Source organism: Pteropus alecto, unplaced genomic scaffold (assembly GCF_000325575.1).
Source record: "Pteropus alecto unplaced genomic scaffold, ASM32557v1 scaffold131, whole genome shotgun sequence".
NCBI classification, from domain to species: domain Eukaryota; kingdom Metazoa; phylum Chordata; class Mammalia; order Chiroptera; family Pteropodidae; genus Pteropus; species Pteropus alecto.
The window spans coordinates 22446190-22459256 of record NW_006434709.1 but is presented as its reverse complement, the minus strand read 5'-3'; the positions used below and the strand labels follow the sequence as shown (position 1 = coordinate 22459256).

The following is a 13067-nucleotide window of genomic DNA, read 5'->3' as shown; positions in this document are numbered from 1 at the left end:
CGGAGTTATCAATTACAGTAGGCACAGAGCCTAGAGCCTCCCCACCAAAAAAATGTTTACATTTTAAATTCTTTTGAAATCAGAAGGAAAAAATGAATGTAATGAGAAATCCAGTTAGGATTATATTTGTCTTTATTTTGCAGTAGAAAAATTTTAAAAGTTTTTAATTAAAAAGTCAATTACAGTTGACATACAATATATTACTTTCAGGTATACAAAACATTTTTTTTCTTTTTTTCAAGGAGGTGCCCATGAAGACAAAAGTGCCTAGGACACGGGACAGTCATAATTCTGCCTTGGGAAGTTTACGTTTTCTGTTTTTTAAAAAGGAAATGGATATGCAGATACTCGTACGTGACCTCCTGATTTTTAAATGTTAGAAACTAGTTTTAACATTAAACAAAACATGTTGTGGCTCAGCAACACACGCATGGCTTAGCCTGCATCCTCTCTAAGGCCCGGACTATCATGGTGTCGCTAGAACGCTCTCGTCGCTTGACCCAATTTCGGAGAGGTTCCTTCTGCCAGGAGTCCCCCGAGCACCCCTCTCAGGCCGCCGGCAAAACCTTTGGGGTTCAAGGCTCAGATGCCGAAACCCCGCCCCGTCCGGTCTTAGAAGCTTGGTCGTGGGCCCGCGCTTCACCGGTAGAGGCCGCCCCCGGCCCACCCGCGGCCTGGGCCTCCCTGGCTCCTCGGCAGGCGCGGGTTCCGCTCCTTCTAGGGTCTGGCTCACCCGCTTACTGATTAAGCGGGGGCCCTAGGCCGGGGACGGCAGCCGGGGACCTCTGCGGCGGGTGAGCCGAGGCCGCCCAGCTCTGCCCCACCCCTCGGTCCGCGTCACCACCGCAAGAAGGCCCGCCCGCCGGCCGCCAGCCGGGTTCCGGGGGCTAGGCCTGCTCCCCGCGGGGTCCGATCCCGGGGGCCGAAGCTCCACGAAGGACGCGGAGGTGGTTTCAGAGCGCAGCGGCCGCGGCTCCTTCCGCGCTGCGCAGGGAAGCGGGCTGGGCTCCTTTCTAGGCCCCAGCGGCCCGCCCTTCCCGGCCCTGCCAACCGGCCATTCCAACCCGGAGGGAGACTCGTAGGATTCCCCGGCTTATTCCGCCGGGGGCCGCCGGGCTGGAAGCTGCGGTGGGCTCGGGTCCTGGTTCGTTCCCGCCGAACCGCACGAACTTTGGGTGCGCATGCTCCGCACCGGGCCGGGTGAACCCTGATAGAGCCATCGCGAAGGCGGCTAAGCGGAGCTCCAGTGGCGCAATCGGTTAGCGCGCGGTACTTATACAGCAGTACATGCAGAGCAATGCCGAGGTTGTGAGTTCGAGCCTCACCTGGAGCACGACCATTTTGGATACCGGAAACCCCCTTTTATCTCCCTGCCCCAAGGAACGAGTTACTCTCCCTTTAGCCATCTCAGTTCCTGTCTCAGATTCCTCAGTGCGCACAGCCCGCTTCGCCGTCGGCAGGAAGCCGCTTGCATTGGAGCTTCTTACCAAGAGGCTTGTTTCCCCCGCACACCACCCAGCTGCCGGAACCTGGCCGTTTACCGACTGATCCCTCATAGTTGTCGTCTTCGGCGTTTCCTTTGATAGCACCCAGTCCCAGGCCACAGTACGGGGGATACGGGCGGCAGGCCGCGGGGTGCTGCACCGGTGATGGGGCGAACCTTGGGCGTCCAGATCGAAAATGCCGGTGCTCCACTCTATGGGGCGTGCCGGAGCTCTCGGCTCCTGGACGAGCCCCGGGTACCCAGCCGATGCCCCTCGCCCAGGGCCGGGCGCCGCGCGGCTTGCGCTGGGCGGCGGGGCCCAAGCCCGGCCACCGCTCCTTTGAGTTGGGGCCCAAGGCCCAGCGCGGGGGCTCAAGTGAAGCAGCCGCTTCCCCCTTTTTTAACTAGTAATTGCTGGTCATTACCCCTCCCTCGGATCTGCGGAGACCCCCTGGACCGCGGGCCCTTCCTTACTCAGGTGCTTAGGCCTCCCTGGGTGGATTCGTAGGGTTTGGGAAATGTGCCTAGGGCGCCTCCCTCTCCCCTTCCTGTGCCCCTTCTCCCTGGTGCCAATCTAGAGTGGTGGAACTCGCTGGCAGACAGAGAGCAGGCGTTTTCTAGTAACATCCAAGTGGCGGGTTTCCTTTCATGCATACCATAAACCCCAGGTTTCTAAGTCCTACCCCCAAGGCGGGGTAGGAAATCTGTCCCCCGACCCCCCTGGATGGCCAGCTGGTTTTTGAAGCCAGCACTGAATATTACTCTGAGGTGATGGTCTGCTTTGCCAATGATTGGATGGGTGCCCCATATCCCCAGGAGTTGTGAATGAAGTAGAGGAACAAGTTTAGTTGGGGTGGGAAGCCTCCCGGACGCTTTCTCCCCAAAGAATGATTTTAGTTGTTTTTATGGACATGATAGTAGTTAAATCCTGGGTTGGAAATACTACCCGGAGTGGTGAGAGGCAAGACCTAGAAAGCTCAGAGAACGTGGGTGGAGGATGGAGCTCTTGTCAAGTCTCCACAGCTCCTAACCCCGGCCTCAGCTTCAGAAAGGGGAACCTTGTGCCTAGCGAAGTGTGAGAAAGACCTCCCACTCACCTAACATGGGGCCAGTTCTACACCCAACCAGTCTGTCACAGGCTCATCCTCAGATGGTGAGAACTCCCTTTTAGAAATCTAGCCTAGCCCTGGAAACAAATATCTATCCATTAAAAAAAAAAAAAAAGTTTACTTATAATTTTTTAAAACAGTTTTATTGAGATATGATTTACATACCATACAATTCACCTATTTGAAGTGTACACGTCAATGGATTTTAGTATAGCCAGCAACCATCATCAGTCAATTGTAGAACATTTTCATCGCCAGTTAATTTTAGAACTTTTCATCACCTCAGTAAGAAACCCTGTAGCTTTTAGCATCCCTCTAACCACCCCAGCCCTAAGTAACCACTAATCTGCTTTCTGTCTCTATACATTTCTGTATTGTAGACTTTCATGTGAATGGAATTATAGGTTTTGTGGTCTTTTGTGACAAGCTTCTTCCAGTTAGCTTAATGTTTTCGAGATTCATCCATTCCCTACTCTGCATTAATACTTCATTTTTTATTTTTATTTTTTTTATGGCTGAATAATATTCCATGGTGTGGATTCTCTCCATTTTTAAATGCTGGAGAAAAGGTTGGCATTTTAAAGAAAATTTGCAGAAAACTGCTTTTAAAAAGGGAATTAATTTTAAAATGTACAGCTTATAAAAAAATTTGATTTGCCAACTGTACTTTCTGACCTTCAGAGGGTACTCACCTGCAAGAACTGGTCCAGTACTTCTGAGAGCTGAGCACAGAGCAGATTCCCCACATAGACAGAAATAAATTAATGAAAGATCATTCTGCCCCATTCCTATGTATGTTGGAATCCCTTCTACAAAACTCCAGCTCCTATTTGAAAATGTCTAGTATCAAAATGTCGTTTCCTCACAAGGCATCCCATTCCATTTCTTGTCAACTCTTTTGGTTATAACATTATTCCTCTTAAATATTGTTTCTGTCTCCATTGGTTATTACTGGAATGGTGATGGTTTGGAGAACTATTTTTCTGGTGAGATAGTGAGTTGAGAAGGAAGGATGCTAAATTAGTTGCCTTTACTCTATTTAATCTAGAAATCCCCAGCTAGGAAATTATTACTGGGTTACAAACAAACAAACTAATAGACTATTGCCAGATTTGTCCAACATCTAAACGTGATAGTGATAGGATTTTTTAAGGTCAAGATGGGCGAAAAGATCAAATCAGAAAATTGTGGGACTATATACTTTAAAAACCATAAAGTACTATACACATGTAAGGAGGTGGTATAATCATCACCATAAGTCTAGTGGATTAGACTTGTATATAAAGTATGGTGGCTTCAAGGAGGAATATGGGTAAATATGAGATGAATGAACTTAACTTGGAAGGTAGGTTGAAGTTATAGTTGATATCGAGCAGGAGAGAAGCCCGACATACACCAGACTGATATGAGCTTTGGAGATGGCTTGGATAAAGACAGGTTTATTAAAAGTGTGTGCTACAAAGCTGGAAGGGAGTGCAAATTCAGTAGAATTTAGAGGAAGAGTAGAGCCAATCCAGAGACAAAAGTTTCTGACAAATGACAACATGCAATTTGATAGAGAAAATAGTAAGCCCATGTTCAGTTCACAGTTCGGTGTGGGGGATGCCTGGCTTGACAGCTGTTTGCATGTAAAGGATCTTGGGATTTATGATCTGTGCAGCCTCAGCTGTTCCAGCTGTGTGACCCAACTGCTGAGAATGTCAACCAATTATTAAAGCATTACTATATAATGTATGACATGGTGTGAAGTCAGAGGTCACAAAACAGCAATCTGTGGAATAAATCTAGCTTCCAGACAGGTTTTGTTTGGCTTTCTAGCACTGGCAAATGTTTGACTTGCAAAATGTTTAAAATTTTTAAAAAAATCATTTGCCTACATACTGGGAGATTTTACTGAAATGTCCAGATTTCAACTTTCTAATGAAAAATCAGAAGAATTGGCCACCTGGGTCCCTTATTCCCACACGGCGACACTGGCTGCCCCCGTTGGATGGGCATGTGACCTTCCCTTTGCCACAGCCCCACCAACGCAGGCAATGCCCAACACAGAGGTGGGTGCCCGCTGCCGCTGCCGCCCCCACTTGCTTTGCTGTTTTCTTAACCCCTGACTCGTTTCTCTCATTTGTGCCCTACAGACATGGAGCATGTGGCCTCCATGTGGATAAAGGGAGGGAATACTGTTGAACTCTCAGTAGGTCAGAACACAGCCTGAGGGCTGTGATCCGTATGAACACAGTCTATTTAAAATTCAACAAAACAAAACCCCAGCTCTTTATTATGGAACGTTTCACATACACCCCAAAGTAGAGAAAATGGTATATTGAACCCACGTATCCATCGATCACACTTTCAAGAATTGTCAGTGTTCTTTCATCTATCTCATTTCTTACCCCTGCACTGTCACTGTAATATTTTAAAGGAAATCTCAGATATAGTTTAACTTGTAAATGTATACCCAGTATGTATACCCAACGGCTAACCACTTTTTAACAAAATGTATAAACCACAGTATCATTATTAGACCCAACAAGATTAATAAAAATGCCTCTGCATCATCTAATACCTAGTCTGTTTTCAAATTTCCACACTTATTTTTACAGTTGGTTTTTAAAGCCTTTTAAAATTTATACCAATTCCATCTCTTCCTACTCCCTTTTATGGTATTTATTAGTTGACCTATAGAATTTCCCACAGAATTTGGCTAATTCCATCCTCAAGGCATCCTTTAACAAGTTCTTCATCTCACAGAATGGTTCTTTCATCCATTCACCTGGGTCCTCAGAAAAAGCTTAGGAGGCAGCCTGCATTGTACTCTTTTGCTCCCACCTATGTCTAATCCATCAGCAAATCTTCCCTCCCAAATGTATCCTGAATCCTTGCAGTTCTCTCCATCTACAGTTTATGTCCTCTGCTTGGACTATTACAGTAGCCTCTCAACTAACTCCCTACTTCCACTTCTTGTCCTTCTCCAGCATCCCCTCACAGAAGCCTAAATGAGCCTTTAATAATACAAATCAGATCCTGTCATTTTCTTGCTAAAACCATCGATGGCTTTCCATTGCATGCAGAATAAAATGCAAAGGGCTACAGTGGTCCAGAAGGCCCCACATGTCTGAACTGGTCCCTGCCCACCTCACCAACCTCAGCTCCGGACACTTTGTCCTGGCTTACTATGTTCTAGCCGCTCTAGTCATTCTATTCCTTGTTTGTGCCTCAAGACCTTTGCAATGTCCATTCTTTCGCCTGGAACACCTTCACCCAAATCTTAGCGTGGCCGGCTCCTCAGTTTTCAGGGTTCAAATATTGTCTCTTCAGGGATGCCTTTGAATGTAGTATAGCAATGTTTATTACTATCTATAATTATAGTGTTTATAAAAATGGTAAGTGTTTATCTCCTATCATTAAGATATAAATTCCAACTGTGCCAAGCCAATAGGTGCTCAACAGATACTTAATGAATGAATGGAACAATAATAGAGGAATAACACATGGGCGCAAACTCTAAAGCTGAGTAGAGAACACGTGTCCCATTGCTGCTGGTTTATTATGCAGATGCAGGTCTGGAGCCTGGTTTTTAGGCATTTCTTCAGTCTTTCCAAGGTCGCATCACTGTGTGCCGTGTGCCCCAGGCGGCTTCCTGCCTAGTTGAAGACTAATGCTCCCACCAGAAGCCAATGAGAAAACACAGGGGGTGCCAGGGCAGTGACTTGGTGTTTATAAGAATCACCTGGGGAGTGTTATATTGCAGGTTCCTGGGCTACAGCCCAGTGATTCTGTGAAGTCCTAGAACTGGAGTGTGAGGAAAGATAAGGACTGGGTGATCAAGTCATCCAGGTTGGCCCGGGACACCCCCGGTTTTAGCACCGACAGTTCCTTGCTCCCTAAAAATCCCTTAGTTCCTGGCAAAGTAGGTAAGTTGGTCACCTTAACCGAAGGGGTTCAGAGAGGCAAAGAGTAGTCAGATGAAGCAACTGGGGCTGGTTCCTTGGAGGAACCGAGGTAGAAATGCTTCTCATCTTAGGCTTTGGGTTTTAACTGTCTCCTCATCCCTGCCTTTGAGTAAGTCTGGGTTTCTCAGGCATCTGGACCAGACAGAAGGAAAAGGAAACCATCGTTTCTTGAATACTAGCAATGGGCCAGCCGCTGCTCTAGGAACTTTATTACCTAATCTATTTCTCAGCAGCCTTTTTATTGCTCCCATTTTAGAGGTGGGGCACTGAAGTTCATGAGGTTATATAATTGCCCAGGCTCAGACATCTGTGGATCATAGAGGGGGTGGGAGTGACAAAGTCGGCCTGATACGGAAGCCCAGACCTTTTCTATTGTTTTGCTGTGGGGGTTCAGAGATGTGGTTGGGACCTCAGCTTACCAGTTGTCTTTAAGTCCCCAGGGATGGGGCTCTCCTGGGGTCTAGGGAAGACCCCCACCCACTAGACAGTGGGATAGTTAAGGAAGAAACCCAGGAAGTTTCTTGAGCTGGTTGGGCCTGGCTGCACAGATTGCACTCCACCACAAGGTGGCGCTGTGGCTCTGTCTTAGACGTCTTCCCTTGCACGGTCACCTCAGTGGGGCCAGCCCCAGCACCAGCCGCTGAGCCTTATTTTACTTGCAGCCTGTAGGGCAGCCGGGCTTGTCCATAGCTTTCTGCCTTTCCTCGGCTCTGCAGGCCAAGAAGAGAGAGGAGAGAAAGGCGGGAGGCCTGGAGAAGAGAAGGCTTGGGCCAACGCAGAGTCCTGGCAGTGAGGGTGACTGCTGAGCACAGCTGTCAGGAGGAGGAGCGGGGACTGCTGTCTTGAGAGTAATGGGCCGATAGCACTGGCCCGAATCATCTCCCAGAGTGTTCGAAACACATCGGGAAAAGTGTACTTGCTCTCCCGTGGTCGGTGTGGGTGGGTATGGGCTTGGGCAGGGAAGAGGTACTTTTTCTGTCCTACAGATTGTTTTGGCCAAGCAAAGGCCTGGGCTGGAAGAACCAGGGGTCCTGGGTACCCCAAGTGGGGGAAGAGTGAGGAAGAGGGCAGCTTTTGGAAACAGGGGTGCTTGGAAGTAAGACAAGGAAGCAGAAAGCAGAGGATGAGGCTGCTGGAGACAAACTTAGCCAGCCTTACAATTGACTTTCCCTGGTCTCTGGGCTGAGGGCTGTAGCAAAAATTTCTCTTAGGAATTCTTTTTACATTAAACGTTCATTCACCAACTGTTCACATAGACTCAATTAAAATATTTTGTTTGATTTATATTTAAAATGTCATTTTTAAAATTTAATTGGTAACACACTCGCAGGTTCCAAATTCAAAGGGTTCAGAATAAGTAACCTTTCCTGTTTAATATACCAGCAAACAAACAACCTAATGCTCCCAACAGAAAAGCAGCAAGGACATTAAAAGACAATTCATGGGAAAAAAATGTGTTAAGGGTGTCACCCTTTGTGTTGCAAAAATGCTTCTCTTGAGGCTGGCTTGCCTTTGTTTGAGATATTTTTGATTGCAGAAGTCTCAGCTTTTATCAAGCTATGTCTTTCCCTGTATGATCTCTTCTCTGCCTAGAAAAGCATTGCCCTTTCTGAGATCAGTTAAATAGTCTTTTTCTTTAATTGCCTTTTCATGGCTTCATATTTTGCTCTCGAATCCATCTCAGAGATGTTCCCGTTAGTGATGTGATTATGAGGTGAGCTGAGGACTGCTGTGGCTACCTGAGGGTCAGGCTTTTGGAGGCCAGTTGGCCTCAGTCCCGGGCCCTGGTTCTGACTCTCTCCCCATTTGGCAGTTATTCATGGCAGGACAAGCAGGCCGAGCGGTGCCAGCGTCTGGAATTGGACCCTCCCAGCTGGAGAAGAGGGCTTAGGGGCACTGACCCTGCTATGGGGACCCAGAATGGGGGTGGGGCAGACTCTGTTCATAGGCTGGGTGTTCTTGTCAGCTGGTCTGAGATGCAGGCGTCCCCAAGCATAGGAGAGCCAAATGTAGGAAATCTGGGCAATTTTGGAGGACAGCCTGAAACTTGGGGAGTCTTGCCCACCAGGCAGCAGGGCTGAACTGGAATCCAGACCCTGGGGACAAGGAAACTAGAGAGGCCATAAGACGGAGAATTCTGAACAGGGACCAAGGTGGGGGCTGGCCTTCTGGGATGTGGAGGAGCCCAGTGAATCAGGGCAGGAATCAGCCAGGTCCCCCTGGCAGCCAGCCTGCCCTTGTGGCATTTCAGAACATGGCTCCCAAGGAACTGAAATGGCCTGTGTGGTAATGTGTGTGTGAGGTCTTAAACACAAAGCCTCTGGGTGCATACATCAGGCCCTGAACTAACGGCAGGGTCATTATTGCTGCTCGTGCCTCAGGCCCCTCAGTCCCAGCAGGAGGATGTAGATGCCCTCCTCCCCTCACGCCACCTCCCTAGATGTTGGGGGCGGCCCTATCGATCTTGTCCATAAAAGGACACCCTAGTCCTGAGCACTGAGGAGGGGATATAGTCTTCGCTGGGTGGCAGGAGACTAAATGTTGCTTTCAAGCCATCCCCGGTCATGTGACTTCAGATGGCATTCTGCTCTTCATTGAGCATCAGTTTTCTCATCCATAAAATGAGATGATGATCTTGGTCCAACCAGCAAACTAGGTGACCAAATAAAGGAATAGGTGAAGCGTTGTTCTGGGAAAAAGAAAGTGAATCACCTGAGTGCAAGATTCTGAGGCGGTTCCACCCAAGACCGGTGGAACATGGTTCTCCAGCTGAATTGTTTTTCCCTGAGGCTCCAGCAGGTGGTAGCATCACCCTCTGCATATGCTGATAACCGCCCACACCCTATCTCCCCCCACCCCAACACACGCCAGTCAAAGATAAGACTTTGGACCTCACTCAATTCATGTCCCCACCTCCCTGAGGAAGGAAGGATCTCAACAAATTCTGAGACAGCAGCCAGGTCTGGGATCCTCAATATCCTAGATGAAAAAGGCCTGGAAAAAGAATTAAAACCTTGTTTTTTTCTCCCCCAAAAGCACAGATAATGTAGGGGGAGGAGACCCGATGTGTGTGCCCCTGAAAGCTGGTTTGAGCACTTGGGCTGAAAGGAAGCCTTGTCCTGTTCTGCCCTGACCTGTCCCAAACCACCTGGAGGAGGCAATTTGGGATCCAGAGGCCAGGACTTGTCCCTTGCTAGGGTCTTTGTCTTTAGTCGGAATGGCGAGCTGGCATTTTAATGGGGGCAGGGGTGGGTCCTCTATTTTTGTGTATGCAACGAGGATGAAAATTTAACTCACGCTTCAATTCGTCTGTGTGGAAAAACAGTAATTTCCTTATTTATTAGTCTATAACTAACCTGGCATTTCTCCCAACCCCTACCTGAGGATTAGTGAGGAGAATAATGAAGTGTTCGATGTGGTTTGAACTTCATGGGACCCAGGTTAGTCTGTCCTGTTAAGTGACGTTTTGCTTCTCTTGGATGAAAGTGCTCAGTTATCAGATTGCCTTCCCTAGCTTCTCCCACCGAGATGATGTTGAGGTATGTGGACAGACAAGGGCAGCTTATGCGACATCTGGCAGGAGTAAGGAGTTGGGATCCTGGGGTGTGGTGTCCTCATGTTTCCAGGTAAGGTTCCTATCCCTGCTGGCCTTGAAATGCACTTGAAGCTGTTTGTGTAACTCATGGTCTGGTCCCTCCTGGTCTGGCTACAGTCTCCGGGATGCCCACTGCACCTAGGTTCTTCCTGGCTGCTTCCCACAGGGTCTGCCACCTACCCATAGCATCCCTCTCCTCCCCTGTGGGTCTCCTCACTGTTCCCACGGCCCTGGATGGCCTGCTGGCTCACAGTTCTGCAGCCAGGCCTGTGGGAACTGAAGTTGGCTTGCGAAGCTGAACTTCTGAGGCTCCTCTGCCTTACCCCAGAATCCTGGTGTTGGAGGCAGCTCGGTGGATTTGGTTGGTTCTGAGAAGCCTGAGATGCTGCTTCCTCCTAGGTTGGGCCAAGCCTCTCATTCTAGGGTTTCCTACCTGGAGCAAAGCCAGATCCGACTGCCTGATCTCCCTGGTTGCTTTCCCCCTGTCCCTTCCCTCCATCCTCTGGGCAGGAAGGAGAGAACCGAAGTGTGTCTTCTTCTTGCCTGGGCATTCATTGCGTAAAACTCCATGGTCACGTCCAAGGAGAGAGATGAAGATGTCCAGGAAATGTGCTCTCAAGAAAATAGTGTGGTTGGAAAGACTTTTGACCTGCCACAGAACCCTCTTTTGCATGTCAGATGCCAAGCATTACTGCATTTTTTCTTCTGTGCATCCTGCCTATGTCAAACCTTCATCCAAGTCTTTCGTCAGCCAGAGATGGATGCCTATGGTCCAGGAAGATGAAGATCACGTACTCATATAGGCAAGGAAGAAAAGCACATGCATAAAATTTTCAAATATCCTTTTATGTTTGAACTATTACCAATGTTGGATAATGGAAGCAAAGGAAACATAACAGGTAGAATGTGAAGGCTTTATCCATAATGGGAATTCACTGTCTTGCTGGTGTCCTTCCAGGGAAGATACACGGTGAGTCAGAAGTAGATGCCACTCAGCAAAAAATGGCACTGTGAAAAGATGGCCCAGTCCAGGAATCTTGCCTGAGCTCCCCCAGGCCAAGGCAAGGCCAAGGCAAGACCAAGGCTGTCATAGGATGAAAGGAAGGCTGTGATTGGTGGGCTCCTCTCCAGGCTCCTCATTTGCTTTCCTATTGAAGGAATAAAGACTCAGGCAATTCAAGCTAACTGGGAGCCTGGGAAAGGAGGTGGGAGTGGATATAATTTACTGGCCCCCTTCAGTGCTATCATCAGGCAGGACGTGGTACTTGTCTTCACCTCTTACACAACTCAGGGCTAACAGGCCACCCTCACAGGCACTCACTGGCACACGTGGCCGGACACGTGCTCAGCTCTCCACATTCACGTGTGTTTCCATTGAATACCTGTAGAACTCTCCGAGTAGTGCCTGACACAGTAAACATGAAATGAATGCCAGCCACTGTTATCACTGGATACACAGAAGGTCTCCTATACCCAAACACACATAGACACAGACATTCAGACGTGGACCTTCTCATACTCAGAGACAGAGAGATACCCATCAGCCTTTACATAGAAGCACTTGAATCTACATCTGTAGATGTGGATATACAGTCACATGTAGTAATTATAACTAACACTTATTGGAAATTTATTACACAGCAGGCATTGTTCTAACAGTATACAAGAAGATTAAGCAATTGAATCCTTACACCACTCTCATGAAGTACATATTGTAATTTATCCCAATTAACAGATGGGTGAATTGAGTCACATAGAAATGACAGCTCAAGGTCACAAAGCTGGTAATTGGTAAACTTGGGATTCAAGCCCAGGCAGTCTGGCCTCAGAGCCTGCACACATAATGACCAGCTATTCTTCCAGTCTATCTCACAGACATCCACAGCCTCACCAGTAAAATATTGCTTCAGTTGAAGATAAAGATAAAGTGGCTATAAGACCCTTTGCTAAGAAAAATGGAAAGGCAAGTTTTTAGACCTTTGGATAGACAACAGGGCTTTTAAGAATGTTAAGGCCACACATCTTAGATCCTCTCTTCTGGACAGCAGGACTAAGAATCCCACAGCAACCTCACAGATGGTGTCAGGGGAGAAAGGTCTTTTTGGAAAGAAATAGAAGTGTGGCTTTTGTCTGATGGGGTAGGTTATAATTTGATGTATTACAAACCCATAATTTTTTTAGAGGAATTATATTAGTTTGAGTTGAAAATGACAGAGACAGTTAAAAATGAAAAGAGACCTTTTTAAGGGGAGGAAGCAAGGTGAAAAAATCTATTTGGCTACAAACGCTGACCATTTCTTTTGGGAAAGGAAGGATAACTCAGATTGTGGAGCCAACAGCCATGGACGACCTCTCCCAGACAGCAGGATCAGGCCCTAAAGAAGGAACTGGTAAGATTTCGGAATCACTTTGCACACATTTCTCCCCTTTTTTAAAATTTTTTTTATTTTTTATTTTTTAGGCGAGGCAACCCTTGGTTGGCCTCACAGATTGCAAGGGCCTTGTCAGTTTACAAACCCTTATTTTTTATGCTTACAGCACCTGGTCTTCCTAGGTGGTCTCCCATCCAAGTACTAACCAGGCTCGACCCTACTTAGCTTCCGAGATTAGATGGGATTGGGCTTGTTCAAGGTGGCACGGCCGTAGACTTCTCCTCCTTTTTGAATGGGAGTATCTAGTGCAGTTATTCTGTGCCTACCTCTTCATTGTGTGTTGGGTTTGGGGGAAGATAACTTGACTCTTTAATTCACAGATCTTTAGATCAAGAGGTGCCGTCTTCATGGGGCCACACCTGAGGGGCTCCTCTGCACTAGACCTGACTTAGGTGTCAAGGTCCTGGATTTGGAGCCTAAGCCTGATGATTTCACAGACTCAGAGAGTGAGCGTATTTTGAATGTGTGAGGGATGGGATTCAATGGGGGCCAGAGGGC

At 47.7% G+C, this 13067-nt stretch overlaps 1 non-coding gene and 1 pseudogene across 1 annotated transcript; one reads left to right on the top strand and one right to left on the bottom strand.

Annotated features, from left to right (window-relative positions):
- Positions 1 to 1240: 1240 nt before the first annotated feature.
- Positions 1241 to 1333, top strand: TRNAI-UAU. The gene is given in 2 exon segments: positions 1241 to 1278; positions 1298 to 1333. It is a non-coding gene; the product is annotated as a tRNA-Ile (tRNA).
- Positions 1334 to 12666: 11333 nt separating this feature from the next.
- Positions 12667 to 12785, bottom strand: LOC112478015 (annotated as a pseudogene).
- Between the last annotated feature and the right edge of the window lie 282 nt (positions 12786 to 13067).